Source organism: Papio anubis, chromosome 17 (assembly GCF_008728515.1).
Source record: "Papio anubis isolate 15944 chromosome 17, Panubis1.0, whole genome shotgun sequence".
NCBI lineage: Eukaryota > Metazoa > Chordata > Mammalia > Primates > Cercopithecidae > Papio > Papio anubis.
Genome location: NC_044992.1, coordinates 63,918,056 through 63,938,546, shown reverse-complemented (window position 1 = coordinate 63,938,546; position 20,491 = coordinate 63,918,056). Strand labels below are relative to the sequence as shown.

General features: G+C 43.4%; 1 long non-coding RNA gene across 1 annotated transcript in view; it reads left to right on the top strand.

Annotated features, from left to right (window-relative positions):
* Positions 1–16,794: 16,794 nt before the first annotated feature.
* LOC103878969 overlaps positions 16,795–20,491 on the top strand; it is a 50,642-nt gene continuing 46,945 nt past the window's right edge. Inside the window, exons 1-3 of the long non-coding RNA XR_002517775.2 lie at positions 16,795–17,660; positions 19,085–19,141; positions 20,081–20,203. This is a non-coding gene — a long non-coding RNA (uncharacterized LOC103878969). The remainder of the gene's footprint in view (positions 17,661–19,084; positions 19,142–20,080; positions 20,204–20,491) is intronic.

Sequence of the window (20,491 nt, the reverse complement as noted above, 5' to 3'; positions counted from 1 at the left end):
GAACTTACGCTAATGGAAATTATTACTGATCTAATGCACAGTAGCACTCTGGATTCAGAACTCCTAGTTTCTCTCTTTCTTTTGACCAACTTGGTCTGCAACTTTAGAAAGCTATGCCACGTTTTCTGTGCTTCACTTCTACCTCTTACTCAAAGAAAGTTCTTCATCAAAATTCAGCGTGTGCTCGCCCTTTCTTTGTCCTTTTCCAAGGCCAGGATACTTACTGTAAAGATCTTTGACATGCTTCCTTGTGGGAGAGTTTGTTTAGAGTGAGTTTGGAGGAGCTTAGGATGACGGAGGGGTTGAAGGCAGTCAAGAGGCTTTTGGGCTGAAAGATGGTAGTCCATTTGCTTTTAAGGAAGAGCTAATCATCGATGGGGCACCCTAGAGAAGAGCTAATCATCAATGGGGCACCAGCCCCAGAATCTTTAGGGTTTAGAATTTGGCAACCACTGCGAAAAATATCTTTGAACTGAACAGAAGAGGGATGAACCAGTCTGGAAATATTTTCACCATGCCAATAGCCATATTTACAATAGAGCATATGGACAGAGTTTAGAGTTGATACATTTCCATCACTTAAAAAAAAAGATGATCCATCCAATAAAAGGTATACCTTAGCGAGTGCTTGTGTCTGAATTCTGTTTATCTGATATGACACAGAAGTCTCTAATGGCAGCACTTCGACATTTCCCATTTCCTTATCACAATGATACCATAAAGTGTTCGGAATTAAAAATCACAGAACTCAAAGCAGTGCTTTGCAGAAAAGTCTTTGCCAGCTACACAGAAAATTGCTGTCCAAGTAAAGCCTTGGTTTAGGGGTGCTGCCATTTAGTGCTAGGCCACTGATAACAAACTCAGATGCTAAAAGAAGGGCGTGTAGAAGGCCAGGACAATGAGAAGCGCTTATTACAGTCTGTGTTCTCAGCTACGATTGTGTGCTGATTGGGTGCCCTCTGCAAAAATGTTGCCACTATTGATAAGAATGATCCTTGAATTCTTTGTTGAAAAGCCACTATGAGTGAAGGCTTTGTGCTAAGTGTGTCATAAACACTGTGTGTGCTTCCTACGGCACCATAGGCAGTAGGCTTGCATTTCCAGCCTGATTATCTACAATGGGGGATAGCACTAGTGCCTCCCTTTGTGGTTACTATGAGGATTAGAGCCTGTGGGTATCATGTGGAAGAGTTGCTGGCATCTAATAAGTGCTCACTACAGGGTAGTTGGATTGGCTGTCATGCCCACCACCAATTGAAGGCAAGCTCAGGCTCAGAGCAGTAAAGAAACACATCCAGAGTTTAGCTAGGAAGCTAGGAAATGGAGGGATTGACATAGAAACCCAGATCTGTCTGTGACTGAAGACTGGACTCTTCTCATCTCTGAAAGAAAACTGAGAGAAGTCCTGGATTACAACTTGAGCAGCCATGTGGGGCACTGACATCCCATGCCACACGTTTCCCATGACAGGTAACTTGAAAAATGTTACTTGGAGGAAAGGAGAAGAATTCAAGAGCCATTCACGAGACAGTATTAACTTAAAAATAGGTCTCAGGAGTGGTTCAGATTCTCTGGATATTTGAAAAATTTCATAGTAAAATGTTGGGAGAAAAAAGTATGGTGCAATGGAAGCAAGAGGAGGCTTATTTAGAAGGCAAGAAGGCCTTTGCCCAGTGTTCCAAAGCTCAGCACTTTCTAGAAGAAAGAAGGAGCAGCAGTGGCCTGAAGCTCTGAGCCCCTGGCCTGGGGCGTGGCCATGGAGAGTTGCTTGACTTGATTGGGAGGACATCCACCCTAGGTGGAAGATAAGATTCTAAGGAACAAAAAGCCACTTTTCTCAAAGCCTTGCTGATTTCCACATTACATAATGTAGAGTTATGTGTCTGCTGTGGGGTTGGCAGGAGTCTGAATGTGATATGTTGATAATACATGGAGTCTTGCATGCAAACTTTGTTTATACGCTAGGCCCTCCCTCCGAGTCCAGGGGCGGGTAGCTGGCTGCACAGCCTCCATCAGAGGCTGCAAGAGTCAGTGTTTTATGGCCACTCATGTTTATTTTGCTGTCTAACTATGTTAGCCATTGTTAATTTGGTTAAAGCAAAGCACTGTAAAGAAAATGGAGAAAGCATTCTCTGATATAGAAGCAACTACATTTCCATATGTATCTTCCCTGTCAGATGGCTTCCCTGTCAGATGGCGTCCCTGTCCAGAGAGAAGGGGCCACCCAGGGTCAGAAAGGAGACTGGGGACCTGTTTTGAACCTTTAGCTACTTTCCTAAAAATTTTGCTCCTATGCGAGTGTCCATTTAAATATTCAACCCAAGTTTTATGTCAAAGTTGGCTGTTGGCTGCTGAGAACGGAGAACTGGCATTCCATCTTTGAAGGGATGGCAGAGAGATGCATTTCACTTTGTCACTTCCAAGCCATCTGATCTGAGTGATCAGAAAAGAGATCAGCCCTTCTCAAGAAGACTTCACCATCCCAGCCAAGAGGGAGCTCAGGCCTCAGGTTGAGGCAGGTTCCCATGAAGCAGCCAAATGTTTGCAAAACAAGCACCGAGATGAGGAGGCTCAGTCTGCAGAGACGTCCCAAGGTTGCGACAGTCTTGGAATATGTGAGTGAGCTGATGGAAGAGCCCTAGGGAGCCAAGGCTGGGAGACAGCTGCCTAGGCAGAGCTGGGGTCCCTTTTGTCCCTTCCAATCGCTGCCTGAAACGCAAGTGTGCTGAGCAAGGAAGGGCTAACTGGCTGGTGTAATTGTCTGGTGTTTATATTTGAAAAGGGATACTACACTTCCAGGATAATTCCCTCCAGCCTCCTCTAGGGCTAAGATTTCCAACTGGTCTAAAGTCCTGAAGAGAAATCAGGGGCTGATTACCTGGCCGACTGGGCTGCAATCACACCCTTCAATACTAATTATCTGCTCTTTGAGTTCAATGACATTGAGCGTCCAGGCTCTGGTTGGGGTGAACCTTGCTCATTGGTTTGCATCACTGGCTTAAGACAATGATTTGAATGGACAAAGTACCCGCACTGTGCCTTGATAAGCAGGAAATGAACGCTTGTTTGCAAATAAGATTGGGAAATGTGATCAGCTTTTTGTTTGGCATCTGTCTTTGGCTAACAAGCCTGGTAATACTAATATAGAAATAATATGTGAGGAGACACCAGTGGTGGAGCCTTTTTTATAACTACCCCCAACTTTCTGTACCTGAAACCACGGAAGAAGAAAAGAGGATGCCTTTTCCCCTGCCACCCCTGAAAGTATTCTAGTTTGAATTTTTTGTTTTTTGTTTTTTTGGGTGGAGGTTTGGAGAGACAGTTCCCAACGTGATACAAGATACCTTTACAGTGTTGTCGTGTTGGTATTTGTTCATATATGTGGCTTTTTCTGAATGCCTGCCTCTATTCCCAGCCATCTGTGATTCCCACCCCCTCCAAGAAAGCCCTCCTTCATTGAGTAGAATATAAATTTTCCTCCTACTTGGATGCAACGTAATGGAGGTTCATTAGTCACATAAACAGCTTTGGTGCAGATTCATTCCAGTGGCATTTCTTGGTGACGAGAATGCATTATGAGTGTTTGGCAGCTCATGGGGGAGTCAGCTGTGGGCTAAGTGAAGAAAGGGAGAGAGATTATAAGCCAGTATCTGGCTTGAAACTGCTTGTGTTGGCATCCAGCAAAATGTATTGTTTCTGGTGAAGGGACACTGGGGACAAGGAATACATCCTCATGGTCTTTAATCTTTCAGGAATGTTACTTTCAAATCTTGACCCCTTGATCATAAATTACAGAAGCCCATTGTCATGGGTCAAATCGTGTTCCCCAGAAGATGTTGAAGACCTAACCTCCAGGACCTCATCATGGGACCTTACTTGGAAACAGGGTAATTGCAGATATAATTAGTTAAGATGAGGTCATATTCATCTTTGGGTATAGCTCAATTACCCCAGCCAGTAGGGTGGGCTTCTAATCAAATATGACTCATGTCCTTATAAAAAGGGAAAATTTAGACACAGCCAAATACAGAGGGAAGATGCTGTGATGTGATAGAAGAAACCCTATGAGAAGGTGGGAAATTGAAAGGAAGCATCTATAAGTCAAGGAATGCCTGAGGCTCCCAGAAGCCAGGAGAGAGGCATGGAACAGATCCTTCGGAGGGAACACGGCCCTGCTGACACCTTGATTTTAGACTTCTAGCTTTCAGGACTCTGAGAAAATACATTTCTGTTATTTTAACCCCCCTCCCCACCTCCCCCCGCCCAGTTTGTGTTCCCTTGTTATTGCAACCTTAGGAAACTAATATATATAGCTTCCACAGACCCAGATAGTTTGGAAAGGAAGAGCAGTATCAGCTTACCCAACCCAAACAACACTCATGTTCTTTTGTTTGCCAGCTTGGGCACTGGGAAGTGCTCAGGATCCTTGGTTTGGTTACCACTGGAGTCTCAGCAGTCCCAGGCCTATCTTGGAGGTGGTTAAATGTCAGGGGACTAAACCAACTGCAAGCACACCCCTGGGTACATTACTAAAAGGGGTCAGGATGTAATTGAGACAGCTCTTTGGTATGATGGACTTGCACTTTTAATTCCTACTTCATCCGCTTAGCTTCTCTTCCTTTACCCTGGAAGGGCAGGAAAGAGAAAATGGCTTAGGTACTGGAGCTTAATTTATAGGCAAACATGGTCAAAGCCAGAGGCAGTTTTAATTGATTTTCTTACCGTGTTGTCCAGTCTCAGGGCCTTTTGTGATAGACTGGATTGTTCCCTTTAGTATGCTTCCCATGCAACTTCTCCCAGTATAGCTGGAACCTGGAAAGAATGGAGACCCTCTGGGCTGAAAATAGTGTACTTCACCTTCATCTCTTTGCCACTATTCTGAGGATCATTAAGTCTGCTAGGTCCTGATGCGATTGTCTACTTGGCTTCTGCCCTTGATGAGAAAGACAACCAAGGAGGCAATTCCTTTGCTCCAGCCTCTTCCCTTTGCCATGGTCATGTATGATGCCATCAAACCATAGAGCTATAAGGACCCTCAGTGATCAATATGAAAACTTCCTTATTTTTTATTTATTTATTTATTTATTTTTGAGACGGAGTCTCTTTTTCTGTCACCCAGGCTGGAGTGCAGTGGCCGGATCTACGCTCACTGCAAGCTCCGCCTCCCGAGTTTACGCCATTCTCCTGCCTCAGCCTCCCAAGTAGCTGGGACTACAGGCGCCCGCCACCTCGCCCGGCTATTTTTTTGTATTTTTTAGTAGAGACGGGGTTTCACTGGGTTAGCCAGGATGGTCTCGATCTCCTGACCTCGTGATCCGCCCGTCTCGGCCTCCCAAAGTGCTGGGATTACAGGCTTGAGCCACCGCGCCCAGCCTGAAAACTTCCTTATTTTTACTTGAAAATGCTGAGATCCAAAGAGGGAATAGAACTTGCTCAAATGCTCTTGCCTTGGTGGTACTGGGCTTCATGCCCAAGTTTTCTGAGCCTTGCTCTTCATTTCTAACCATGGCCCCATTTCTTCTTCTTTAGAAGCTTTTGGGTTTGTTCCCTGATTTGACAATTCCTCAGTGTTCTATTGATAAGGTTTTGCTGTGTCCCCACCCAAATCTCATCTTAAATTGTAGCTCTCATAATTCCCACATGTTGTGGAAGGGACCTGGTGGGAGATCATTGAATCATGGGAGCAGTTTCCCCAATACTGTTCTCATGGTAGTGAATAAGTCTCACGAGATCTGATGGTTTTATAAGGAGTTCCCTCTTTCACTTGGCTTTTATTCTCTCTTGCCTGCCATCATATAAGACGTGCCTTTCACCTACCACCATGATTGTGAGGCCTCCCCAGACACATGAAACTGTGAGTCTATTAAACCTCTTCTTCTTTATAAATTACCCAGTCTCTGGTGTCTTTATCAGCAGCATGAGAATGGATTCCTACTTTTCTGCCACCAGACCACTTAGAGTTGCTCTCCCTGTCTCCCTGCAGCCTGTCCACTCCCTTTGGCCTACTTTTATCAGTAAGTAAAGAAGAATTGGTATTTTTTGAGCAGCTACTGTTGGCCATGCATAATGCTGAAATGCTTTCCCAAATGTTAGCAGGAGAGCGCGGCTCACAGAGGTCAAAGTCATGCCCAAGGTCATGCAGCTATTAAAAAATAGAGCTGGAATCCAAATGTCTCTGGGGAGGCTCTTTCTCCAGCTTGAGAAAGGGGACCACACCCGTGGTGCCATGCTTGGATGTAGCAAAGGGAGGGTAAAAATGGCACCTCTGTGCTGTTCTTCCAGTCTCTGTGCTGTTCTTCCAGCTCAACTCTTTCCACACCAACAAAAGCATTTGAATTCAAAAGGGGCAATGCCTGCTATCTATAAAAGAGGTGGTTTATATATATGTTTTTCCTGCTCTGCACTTTTCTAGCATAAACAGAACACCCTCTGCTGGTAGCACACACAGACTCCCCCATCTCACACTTAAAGGCCCAGCATCAGAGTCAAAGCAAATCAACACATATTTGGTGGGCACCCACGATGCCCAAAGTCAAGGGAGTGATGTGTAAACTCCTCTATTTGAGTTGGTTACAAGCCTCGAGGGGGATGACTCAGGCACTGCTCAGCGAGTCAACAGTCCAAAAATAAGGGTGTTCTATGAGGAAACCGGCCACCAGCCACCCTCCGTCCACCTTCGAGCCTTTCTCGTCACATCTCCGCACACTCCTAGCCTAGTTTTGTTGCTACAGCCACTGCCACATCCTGCTCACTCGTTTTGGTGCCCTGGCTGAGATGTTGCCCCACCTCCTTCTAAAATGGCCTGGATGATGTAGTGGAAAGACTGGGAGCCCCGGCTCCTGATGTCCTGACCCTCCTGTCCTGCAGGAACTGGGTGAGGGGATGGGGAACACTGGGCTTCATTTTCTGCATTTGTAAATAAGTGGGTTATATTTAATAATAAAAAGAATCCTTCTTCCAGTTCTAAAATGTTATACATTTTTAGTGCCAATGCCTGTTCAATCACTCTCTTCAAGACCTTGGCCAAAACTCTTTCTTTTAATTTTTTCCTAACTCTAACTCACTCTGACCTTCAAAGCACTTAACCAAATCATTATTGTAGACTATTTTATGCTTTTTTAATAGGTCTCTGGAATGGTTTAAAAATGTTGTATTTTGTTTTCTGAGCAAATTTTTCAGCTGTTGATTGTAGAATCACATTTGTTTGTAATCCAAGGCCCTCAGAAATCTGTGTTGTATGATAGAACTTAATTGTGAATTCCTATGTATTAACTTGTCACTGATAGTATTTTTTTCCATCCAGTCTTCTATTAAATTCTTCGGTGGTTTAGACGTTTTTAAGTCAACACATTCATGCAGGTAGGGAAGATTCTCAAGCAGAAATGGGAGGAAATGTCCAGTTGGTATAGTATAGTGGCCCCATATTACAGAACACACAATAAAGAGTTTGAATTTTTGCAATGTCCTTTCTAGCAATAGGACCATTAGTGTTCTTGGCCTTTTTGGCTATGCCTCTTTCTGCCACTGCCATTTATTCTTCATCTGACCTCAGCTGGAGATAAAATTGCCCACAGGGTCAGGGATTCTGGGTTCTAGTGGCTGTTATTGATCTCTCCCTTGAACTAATTAAGCCTGCACAAAGTAATGGCATGTATTTATTAATTAAACAGATTTTGATTGTTCCCCTATCAAATTCTAGGCACAAATTCTGCCACAGCAGAGAGTAGGCCTCAAGGAGCTTAAAATTTGGACAGGAAGACAGAGCAAATAAAAATTATTAGAAATTGTGAGGAATATTCAAACAAATCAAACTATATAGAGAGCAATTATTGGGGTGGGGTAGGATGGGGGTTCTCTCTGGCATCTGGGGTAGCTGGGAAAAGGCTCCTAGAGAAGATGATGTCTAAGCTGGAACCTGGAGGATGAGGGGTGTCATTCACAAGGAGAGAGTGAGAGGAGAAGGGATGGGAGAGGGCATCCTAGGCAGAGAAAAGAGCACATTCAAAGGCCTTGAGGTAGGGAAGACTTTGGTATGTTGGAGGAGCCAAAAGAATGCTGACAAGGCTAGCATGCCCTGGCACCCACTCTCCAGGCCTGGGATGGGCATGATATAAGCTTGAATTCCAATTCTCGCAATAACCCTAAGAGGTAGGCATTGCTTTCCCTGGGTTTCAGATGTGGACCTTGTTTCATTTTTTCAAGCCCATACCCCTAGAATGTGGAGAATCTGGGTTTGTGCTCCTTCCCACCCGCCATGCTTCAAGGCTTGCAGTTGGCTTGGGTGTGTGTCTCGGTAAGGAAGTCAGAATGGATCACCTGTCAGAACTGGGGAGGCTGGGGCTTGGCTGGCAGGATGTGGAGTGTGTGTATTTTCTGTTTATTCTTGAAGTTTCCTTCCCTGCAAATACATGCCTAGTTGCCATGTGCCTTTCACAAGGAAGCCAACGCCAGCACTCCATCGCTCATGAGCAGTCCTGCAAAAACAAATCCATATCCTCAATGCAACCCTAGGTGCCAGCAAGTCAGGCCTGCACTGGCCAGGCAGCCTGGAGCTTAGGAACAATCTGGTCCTCAGGAAGGGAGGGAAGAAAAACAATTTCAAATTCCAGGCGCCTAGGGCCTCTTACAGACGGCCATTGTTGGAAGAAGGGAAAACTAAACTGTGTAAAGGAGCTGGTGGCGCCTCTGGGAAGGGTAGAGGATATTGAGGTTAGGGGCTGCTGCTCAGGGTGTGTGCACAGTGGGCATGGGATGGGGTAATCTGAAGAAAAAGCTGAACAGTTCACTTGTGTGAGCTTGGGCAGCTTGTCTTTAAGTGCCTCAGTTTCCTCATTTTAAAATGATGAGAAGAGTAATAGCCGCCCTGGTTCCCTCAAGTTGGGCATACAAATGTGAATAGGCTTAGAAAGGGGCGACAGACTGTTCAGATGTCAGGGATTGCAGAAGAGGGCTGCCTCCCTGTTTAATTATTCTGTTGATTAGGACCCCTGGTATGTCGTAGTAAGTTCCCCCTCCTGGGAATAACCACCTGAGAAGAGCCTGTAGTTTCCTATTGCCCAAGGTGAAGGTGGTGGTTGGATGCTCTTCAGGAGTGATCAAGGTTAGGTTAACCCCCAAAAGGCTTTGGTAGCTGCAGAATGGAATCAGCATGTCAAGTTTTAAAGCACCAGGAGCCACCATGGAAAGACGCAGCAGGGCTGTTGATACATATTGATGATGATGATGACAACAGTGAAGATGGCAACAGTGATCATTCACTGAGGTGACTGAGTACACTGCATGCCTGGTAAATAGCACAAGGCACTTCATTCTTATCATCTCGTTTGATCCTCACAAGAAATCCATCAGGCGGGTGCTAGGATGATTTCCACTTTGCAGATGAGAAGGTTGAGGCACAAAGGGGTTGATAATTTGCGTAACATCATACTGCTAGTAAGTGGCAGCGCTGATACTCAAAGCCACATGTATCTGACTCCAAAAGGAATAATCTGCTAATATTATACATGGATTTTTTTTTTTAAAGAAATGAACATTAAAATTTGCATCATTAATGTTTGGCTTCCTAGAAGACTTGTATAATATAAGCATATATGGGCCGGGCGCGGTGGCTCAAGCCTGTAATCCCAGCACTTTGGGAGGCTGAGACGGGTGGATCACGAGGTCAGGAGATCAAGACCATTCTGGCTAACACGGTGAAACCCCATCTCTACTAAAAAATACAAAAAACTAGCCGGGTGAGGTGGCGGGCGCCTGTAGTCCCAGCTACTCGGGAGGCTGAGGTAGGAGAATGGCGTAAACCCGGGAGGCGGAGCTTGCAGTGAGCTGAGATCTGGGCACTGCACTCCAGCCTGGGTGACAGAGCGAGAATCCGTCTCAAAAAAAAAAAAAAAAAAAAAAAAAAAATATATATATATATATATATAAGCATATATGAACTATATTTAACATTTATTGGTGAAAAATTATGTACCATCTGGGATTGCTTGATTTGTTGTTTTGTACAGTTTTGGTCTCTGGAGCTTCAGAGAAAGAAAATATTAATATAATGCAAAAACTGTCAGCTGACGGCTGGTACTGTGTGTTTTCTGTCATATGCTTTTTAGTCCAGTAAAAGTTAGCCAGAGAATGGATGGGTGGGGAAAATATGTTCCAGGTAGAGGGAATAGCGTGTGTAAAATCCAGGTATAAGAGAAAACATTGTGGATTCTGGGAAAGGCAGGTCAATAAGATAGTTGGAAAACAGAAGGCCAGTGCAGGTATGGGATGGAGTGAGAGATAAACCTGGGGAAAGAGGCCGGGGCCACACCAGAAAAAGCCTTCTCTGCAATGTTAAAGACTTTGCAGTTCATCCAAAACCAGTGAAAACCATGAAGCTGAAGACAGACATGATCCAATTTGCATTTTAGAATGAGAATGCTGGGTGGAATGCACCACTTCTCTTGCTGCAGACCTAGGACCATATATTTCCCCATTCAAATGGCAAGAGCAGTTGAATATTTTTATGTCCTAGTTCGGTACTCCAGAAGGCTCCTTGAAAGCATATGGCATTTTCTTCTTCGGTGCCGAGGAGTCCAGCCAACCATAGCTGTTGCTGCATCCTGGCCCTAACCTGAGAAGAGTGCATGCTTTCCCCACTTTCAGTCCAGAGGTATGCTTCCTGCATTAATTTTTCTCTATGAGATACTAAAAAGACAGGTGCTGAGTTTGGGGGCTTTCTGCTCGCTGTTAGCCCTTATGCTGTGTTCTGCTGAATGCCCAGCTGAAGCTACCTGGAAGTGGGCAGTGCTATGAGTTCCTGAGAGACCATTTACCTTAGCTGTAAGTCATTCTGCACACCAGGAAGGAGAAGGTTGATAAAGAGTAGTATTTCTTTACTTAATAACAAAATAGAAATGTTGTTTCTATCCTACTAGCACTAGAATCCCTAAATGTTGTCTTCACCCACCGCGACGGCAGTCTAGACAGTGACAGGTGAATAGAAATTAAAAAAAATCTGCTGACCTCTCTCCTTGACATTGCTCTTCCCTGAAGTCAAAGACACCAGCGTCTCTTTGCTCAGTCCTCTCTAGAAACTGCAGTTCAATGTGGAGAGGCAGGAAGAGAGGAGTGTAGTCCTGGACTTGTTTTAACCTTGGGAGTTCTTGTTGCTTTTTCTGATTCAATTGTCCAGTTCATTCAGTCCACTAAATACATATTTCATGGGACTCAGTTGCTAGGGTCAACCAATCGGGATGGAAGATCACAGGTAATGACTGTGCCAGGAAGCAGAGAGAAGAAATTCCTTCCTTGCTGACAGGTCTTCAGAAGGTGAAGGACTTGCTGTTTGCAGGGTGGACTTCAGTGACCTGCACGGAGCTTGGGAAACTTCACAGTTCCACTTCGAACTCCCCTGTAAGAAGTCAGAGCAAACATTGGAGGTCAATGACTAAATCATGGCTTAAACTCTTTCCATGGGAGTCAAATTCCACTCCCAGCTGTTTAACCAGGACATCTGGAACCTGGATGTGAGCATTTTGACCTCCATTTTTGAAAGGCAGTCGATCAGTTGATTAGTTACTACCACCTTTTGGCCAAAGAGAGGAAGAGAAGAAATAAAGATGGCCGAATGTGTTGTGTCGCCTTTGACTTAGTTAAATGGTTCAGCAGCCAAAATGGCATATTTGGAAGTTGGTCACTAAAATATTGATTATAATAACAAACTATAGATCCGAGCTTCAGTTTTCTTACAAGCACAGTGGAGAAATAATTTAAAATGTGGAGGCACCATGAATATCACTGTGGATATTTTCATTAACTCTGTAAAAATCAGTAATCTATGCCGGAAGAACATGATGAGACAGACACTTTGTTCTTGGCATTTTAGCCTTTTTTTTTTTTTTTTTTTAACAGTGTTTCACTCTGTGGAGTGCAGTGGTGCAATCATAACTCACTGCTGCCTCAACCTCTCAGGCTCAAGTGATCCTCCCACCTCAGCCTCCCAAGTAGCTGGGACCACAGGCACTCACCACCACACCTGGCTAATTTCTGTATTTTTTTTTATGAGACAGTGTCTTAGCAGGCTGCCCAGACTGGTCCTGGGCTCAAGCAATCCTCCCGCCTCAGCTTCCCAAAGTGCTGGGATTACAGGAGTGAGCCACTATGCCTGGTCCTCGCCTTTTTTTTCATTTTCTCTTTTTAGTTTGATAATTGTATTATTACCAAAATTTATTAGTACATTTGGAGATTATGGATAAATATGAAACCTTATGTCAGGCTCTGCAAAGAGGACCTCCACTCAGTTTACTTTCTGTAATGGGGATTTATTGCAAGATTGGTACATGCTGAGGGGGAGAAAGGGATGCTATCTCTCTGGATCCTAGTAGCCCCAGGACTGTGAGGCATAGCAACCTTCATAGAGAACTGGACTTTAGAGATCAATCTTGTCTTGGTTTGCTTAATATTCATATTTCCTGAAAGAGAGGAAATTGGGCTTATTGGCCACCATTCTACACGGACAACGTTGGTGGGCAAAATTTAGGATAGCATATCCTAGAAATAGCCTTCTTTGTATCTGGTTCTGTGACTTCTCAGCCATTCCATAAAGCAATCAGCTGTGTGGTTAGAGAGAGCAGGGTTGGTTTATCCACATGACATGGCAGGAACTACATCATGATTGATATGGTTTGGCTGTGTCCCCACCCAAATCTCATCTTGAATTCCCACGTGTTGTGGGAGGGACTGAGTGGGAGGTAATTGAATCATGGGGGCAGGTCTTTCCCATGCTGTTCTCATGATAGTGATTAAGTCTCACAAGATCTGATGGTTATTATAAGGGGAGTTTTCCTGCACAAGTGCTCTCTCTTTGCCTGCTGTCATCCATGTAAGATGTGATTTGCTCCTCCCTGCCTTCTGCCATGATTGTGAAGCTTCCCCAGCCACGTGAAACTATAAGTCCAATTAAAGCTCTTTCTTTTGTAAATTGCCCGGTCTCAGGTATGTCTTTATCAGCAGCGTGGAAAGAGACTAATACAATGATATATAGGAATAAACCATACTAGTCATTTTCCTTATATTGTGTTTGGACAAGTTGGGCATCTGATGATTTTGAGGTTCTTCCTGTAGCCCCTTCCTCATACTACTTTGATCTTGTCCAAAGTCTTGGAGCATAATTTTATTGTTATGACATTTACAAATGCACTTTTTTTCCTAATGATAAAATTTTGTCTTTATGGGTGCATCTCAGAAATCTCTCTTTGCATAATGTGTGTGTGGACCTGCCTACAGACATATTGGGTGGAAGCCTTAGGAGCCTCAAGCAAGTCTGAAGGTTGGCCCTGAGAACCACTGTTCTCATTATCAGAAAGGATTTTATCTAGAGACCTCTAGGAATACATTCACCAAAATACGACTGTGGTCCTGCGGTTGTATGAGCTCTGGCTCTTCTCGTGAATTATATTTCACCAGAGTCAGGTGTTTTCTGTAAACATCGTTAAGCCACAAGACCAATTGCATTGAACATTTTTTGTACCACACTGTTTTATTTCTAGCTTGTCTTTTCCTTGCAGAGCTGGGGCTGGGGTGAGGTGTGTGGTGTACCTAGCACTCAAAATGTAATGATTCTCAGAGTCATACAGGGGCACGGTCAGCACCTGAGAGTGAGCCACCCCTTAACATTTTGCCTTCTAGGTGCTTCACTTGCCTTGCGCAAGCACTAGTCCTAGATTAAATAATATGTTTCTGTTAGTTTTTCAAAACTATAATATTAACAATAACTAGCACTTTATTGAGCTCTCCCTTAAGTACCAGTAAATGTGACTTACATGTATTTGCTTATTTTTCCTTACATGAAACCCTATGAAGCAGATACAATGGGTATCATCCCTGTTTCATAGACAAGGAAACTAAAACACTGGAATGTTGAATCAGTATTTCAAGACTCATCTAGGAAGTGCCAGATCCAGGACTGGGACCTGGGCCATCTGATTTTCAGCACTTGATCTCAAACTTTCCACTAGATACCTCTTCAAGGACATTTTTGTCCGTGTGACAAGTAGAAAAATTCCACAGCTGGTTTGCTGACCAGCCAAGTCAGAGCTTCCCTGACACCAGTGTGATCATAACACTTGGGATTTGAAACTGTGGTCAAGAATTTTCAGACTAGCTCTCCAATAAGAGAAACTTCAAATATCAAACCCCAAGGTGGCTCATTTTCATCAGGGTCTTTTAAATGACTGATTCTTGGACCCGTCCATTGATACATTCATTCAACAAATATTTACCGGGCCCCTCCTATGTACTAGATATCGTTCTAAATGCTGAGAATACAGCTGTGATTAAATTAATGCCCCTATCTGCATAGAGGTTACATTCCAGTCGTGGGGACACATCGTAAGGAAACAAACAAACATACAGTTTGATGTCACAAAGAAAATAAAGCAGATCTCGAGGGAAAGTGAGTGTTGGGTGGCCAGGAAAGGCTTCTCTGAGGAAGCGGCATTTGAGCAGGGTCTTGAGTGACACGAGCAGAGAGAGAGAATGCGAGCCTCACATAGCAGTACTGTAGCTACTTTGTAAATAAATTTTTCCTATTGTGTATTTGACTTGACATTTTTAAAAAGTACAAGATCAACACTGACAACAATGTAGTCACGAGAATGTCACTCACCATGGCTTCAAGAGCTATTTTCACCTCCTTGCTGTGGCAAGAAGGAGTAGGTGGGGTAGATGGCCCATGAAACAATTTACTTCACGGACAAAATCTTCTGACTGGGGATTTGAAGTCTGCTGAGTGATGCTCTGTTTGTTCTTCTGAATTAAATTAGAATTGGGCAGTCTCCATTTTGCGGTTTTCTTCTTCAGCCTCTGGTGGACCGGAGCATCAGCCAGTTTTCATTTGTGTTGATTTCCTTGGAGGAAGAAGTTGTGGCAGAGGCGAAAGACCAGGTGTGCGAAAGACCATCCTTCCTGGGCCATGGCTGCAGCCTCTGTTTCCATTAGCCTTTCTGTAGGGCAGTGTTGTCAGGTGTCCGATTCCAAATGTCGCATGACCCAATAGTGAGCACGCAGTGGATTTGTCAGTCCTATGTAAGGCTGGGTCAGGACGAAAGCTGCCATGACAATGTCACGTGTCATTTACTGTGCAGGTGAGTGTCTTGGGTGAGGCTGGACTCTTCCTCTGAGAAGATCTGAAATGCAGTGAGCACTTTTGCTTGAAGACAGGGACTGATTTGGGTAGCATCCTTCGGCCTCTTCTAGTCTGGGAGTCAGAGAAAGTTTGCATCAAAATGTCATCAGGGTAGGTGCGAGTGTGAGTAAAGGTAGATGTTTCCAGGGCATCTTTGGCCAGAGGTAACATTTTAACATTTCAGGGCCAAATTTTTAGTTTTGGCAAAAACACGTTTTGCAACTCAAAACTTCTCTTCCTGCTTTACCCTGATTAGTTGCTAGCTGAAAACACTCGGCATCTCAACTGTGTCCTCCCCTCCCTATTACCACCCCCTCTCCCCAGCTGCTAACTTGGGAACTCAGGGCTGTGCCCAGTGTAGACGTTTGTAACAGTTGTAGGGAGGTAGGTGGGAAGAAAGGAGGGAAAGAAGACAGGGAAGGAAGGTGGAAGGGAAGAATGAAGACATTCCTTATCTATCCAGTTTTAGACTCAGAGATAACATTTTTCTCGAGGACATGGCGCAGGCCTGAGCCGTTAGAACAGTCGGGTTCAAATCTTAATCCTCCACTTGAAAACACTGTGTGACCTTAGACAAGTGACAGAACTTTTCTGAGCCTCAGATTTTCCTCATCTCTAAAGGAAGAACGTGAGGGACTGATTTCAGTGAAGTAGCTTCTGTCGAATGCTGCTGCCGCCACGTTTAGCAAATTGCTTAACCCGTAATAAGCATTGAGCCTGAGAGTTTTATTGTTACTTTATTTGGGTACTGAGAGCTCTGTTTCTGGGGTGGCACTGCCTGACCTGGGGTGGAGTTACACCGTGTATCCCAGATCCACTAAGTCTATGGCTTTCTATAGCCTAAGAGGTTTGAATAACCCCAAAGCTTCTATCATACAAGAATTTCATAGAGATTCAGATACCAGCAAAGCCATTGGAAGCTGTGATGGTTAAGTTGATGTGTCCATTTGGACAGGCTGCACTATCCAGTCATTTAATCAAACAATAATCTAAGTGTTGCTAAGGAGGTATTTTGTGGATGTTAACATTTACAACCTGTTGACTTTAAGTAAAGAGGATTACCGTGGATAATGTGGGTGGTCCTCATCCAATCAATTGGAAAGCCTTGGGACCAAAAACTTGGAGAAGGAATTCTGCCTTAAGACTGCAGCCTCAACTCACATGGGAATTTCCAGCCTACCAGCCTGCCCTGTGAATTTTAGACTTTCTAGCCCTGACAACTGCATGAGCTAATTCCTGAAAGTAAATAAGCTAATAAATATTTGTATTTTATATTATAAGTTATTGTATTATTTTATATAAACTATATTATATCACACAATTATGTTACCTTTATATAATATAATAATTCTATGCTATTTCTAATAAAATTTATATTACATTATATATTTTATTCTATATTATGTCATATGTCCAATTATAAATTATCAATACATGTAAATTTATGTATAAATACTTAAATTATAATAATTTATAATTTGATATGTATCATAATAAATACATGTATTTATAATTTATAATTTGCTATATAACATATGTATATTCCATATTGTTATATATTCCATATTATGTTATATAGCAAATTATAAATTATTGGTTTTTTCTTAATGATATGAATTTTATATATATAATATATATATGATATATATAAAATCTGCTCTTGGTTGTCTTTCTCTGGAGAACTCTGACTGATTCAGAAGTTTCTAGCTTAAGCATGTATATAGTATAGACAAATTTGAGCAGGACCCTTTCTTTAGCTCTTCTGTTAGAGGAATCCAGACTTGAATTCTTAATGAAAACCAAAAAGAGGACAAAGGCAGGAGCTTCTGGCTAGGCGGGGACCGGTGTAGGGATGGATTTCCTAATCCTAACCTGAAAAGGGAATTTCAGGGTAGAATGGACGACGTCCCAAACCCCAGACCAGTGTTTAGTCCCTGAAAGGCTCAGTGGACAGGTAAACAGCTTGGGTGGAGTGCACAGTTTTGTCTATTCTGTTGCAGAGCTTTCCTGGGCCTTTTCCCCAAGCTGGGTTGTGGTGGTTTAAAATTAGTTCTTATTTGGCCTGCGAGGGAAGAGGGAATTTGCGGAGTCTGGGCTGGACTCAGCCTTTTGCTGTAGAGGTTCTGAGGGCTGTGTCTGTGACTTGTGCATGTTGAAAGTGGAGAGACTTGGGCTCAAGACCTCCATGTGACCAAACCTCTGTCCTTGTCATCAGAGCTGTCCAGAAACCTGAGTGGAACTGAAGGCCACCACCTTGGTCTGATCTGGGAGACACCTCTCCTGTCCCAAATAGAGCTCTCTACCTACCTCCCTCTCTGAGATGCCTGCGAGCTGCAGGAGGAATTTCTCCTTTTGGGCATGACCTGTAAGCATTGCTCCATTGCAAGTCTTGTTCCCAAACCGTTACTGCCCATGAGCACAGTGACATTTAATTTCATCTTTAGGATTCACTTCCATCACTTCAAGCAGGGTCATCTTGGAACAGGACACAGGATAGGTAAGCTTTGGTGGGGAGGGGAGGAGGAAGGTTGCGATGCTAGTTGCCCATTTAGGAGAGAAGCCCTAGCTCACTGGGAGGCAAGATGAAAACATTGCGGGCTGGAGAGCGGAGGATGCTGATTGAGAGAGTTCTGTAAGGGGTTAAAAGAGCAGAAAAAGAGACATTCATTTTCTTTACAAGTGTGTTTTCAGCTGGCATGAAACCTCCTTTGACTCTGGAGTTGTTTTCTCTGACTATCTTTGCTTTCCCCTTTTCGGACATTGATTCCAATGTCAGCGTAAAGCTAAACGTGGCTGACTACACACTTGGCCTGGTCCTTGTGAAAATATCTAAGCTATTACTGAATTCAGGGCTATTGCTGATTGGTTTCCTAAGTGGACTTGAAATGTATACCTTTATTCAAATAATCATATCAACAAGCCATATTGTAAACAGGTCAGCATGGGTAGTTGATGACTAATACCACACACACACACACACACACACACACACGTGCACACACACCACTTCATTGTGAGCTTCATTCCAATCTCAGCAATGTTTGATTTATTTGATTTCTTTTGTCTGATAAAAACAGAAGTGATGAAAGATGATCAGCTTTAGTTATTAATACTTATTGATATATATTTAGATCTTTGATTGGCAGTTCAGTCTTACAACCACTAAAACAGAGAGACCCTTGGAGGAAAGATTAGCTTTGTAAGAATGTTAGGATTTTAATAGCCTAGATAAAGTTTTTTAAAAGTTGGAAACTAGAAAATTTGCTCTGAATTTAATTTATGAAAAGGACTTCCAGACCTCTGTCATGTAGACAGTAGATTTCTGTTCCAATTGCAGACAACTGTGTAATCTGTTATTCAGTTAAGAATGTTTGTACAGTTTGTATTCAAACAGACATATTTAAGCAATGAAGAAAGTATTGTAACTAGGCAACTATTGATTATCTACCCAGTGTCCAGTCCCTGCTATTCCCTTCCTAGCAGAACCTTAATTGGGTCGAGGTTTAAAGAGCAATGTGTCAAGGCAGGTGGACCAGGAGGATCCTAAGGGAGGGAACTTGATTGACCTGAGCCAATCATAACACTCTTGAACATCCCTTGGCCAGCGATTGGCTTAGAGGTGGGCATCCTAGACTTGGCATACGAGAAAGACAGTAGGAATTTGCTGGGCGCTCTTGGAAAATATTGCATAAAACAGTTCATCAAAATTGGCCTTTCCTTTTTGCCTTGACTAGCTATGTAAGAAGTAATGCCTAATGCTGAGACAGACAAATTGCAACCATCAGGGAAAGCCAGGAGACTCTGAGAGAGACCAATTATTGAGCTGCTGAATTAACCCTTCCTGAAGCCACCTGCTTCCTCACTTACTGGTGTGTCCTTACTGTGTAAACCCCTTTTAACTGGGTGTTTTGTGTCTTGCAGCCAAAAACAATCCATTGATACACTTGGTGACATTGATTGAGAAAAAAACAAATATGGGTAAGATTTAGTCTTCAGATTTTTTTTTTGTCTTTAGTAAGGCATAATGTAATTAACCAAAAAAGAAGTGATTATACTTTTGGTAACTCTTGTAGCCATTGTCAAGAAATAAAGTGATTTGGAAAATGTGCATATATGCATGTACACACACACACACACTCTTCAATCCATTCTTGAGGTTGATATATTAGTTTCCAGGCATTGGTTGTTTCAGTATTTCTATATCTAAAAAGTTGTGGAAGGACCTGAGAGACCCAGATTCAGTTTTTATAGCTGTTTGCAAGTATGCTAAGTTGGCAATGCATAGATGTGTAGAGAAGGAAAGTAAGAGACACAGGGAGCAACGTGAGTGAATAATCTCAAGGGATGAACAATTCCTAGCTGTGTTGGGACTTCTTTAGCCACATCACATCACACGCTTAGAAGTCAAGTTCGCTAGGTGTGTTTTACAGATAGAAAAGTCAAAGTGCAGAGAAGTCAGGACCTGCACATAGAAATTAAGTGATCTGAGTTCCCAGTGCCCCCAAAGGATTTTCATTACTGCACATTACCTCTGTTTTATCTCCTCTTACGAAAATGCAGACATGCTCAACCCTCTGAGGACCTGTTGCCTTGTTGTGAACTTGAGTAGAAAAGAGATCCAGCCACTTGCTGTGGTGGTTAGACTGGAAACTCTGAGTTGGTCACAAGAAAAATGGTTTTCATTTCCCTGAACCCAGCCATCTGAACTGGTCAGGCTCTAATAACCGAGTTTACGGAAGCTCATTTGGAAGAGATGAATTTGCTTTTTTGGTATTTTGGAAAGGTCTCAGGGCCTTGCCAACATCAGCTGCTGATGGAGTTCCTGACTGTGTGTGACAGGTCTGAGCCCCCTGCTTCTAGGTTGCTCCAGGTACCTACTCCCTGGTAACCACCTCTGATTTTAAACTTCCCTAACAGTCTGGCCATGGAGGCATGATATCCGTAACATCGCCCAAAGGAGCTAAAGGAGAAATCCACAGGTTACCATGAGCATTTCTAGTCTGCTGATGGCCAAGTGATTCCTCCAGGACATTCCCCAAGGTGTGTATGAAAAATAGTGTCCACCAGGGACTGAGGTGGTTCAGGTACCATTGCTGCTTTGGGGTGGAACATTTCTGTAAAGTGAGAACAAAATAGGGGTAGGAGCTATGTGAACAAACCCCCTGTTGACTAGGAACAAGACATAAAAAGTTTCTGATAGACGCAGATCTAATGGGGAGGACATGGCGGAATCAACGCCCTCCAATTTTCTACAGATTACATCCCACCTCCCTCTCGGGCACATGGCTGCAGTCGTGCTTAGCCCATGAGGGTGCTGTTCTCCCTTCC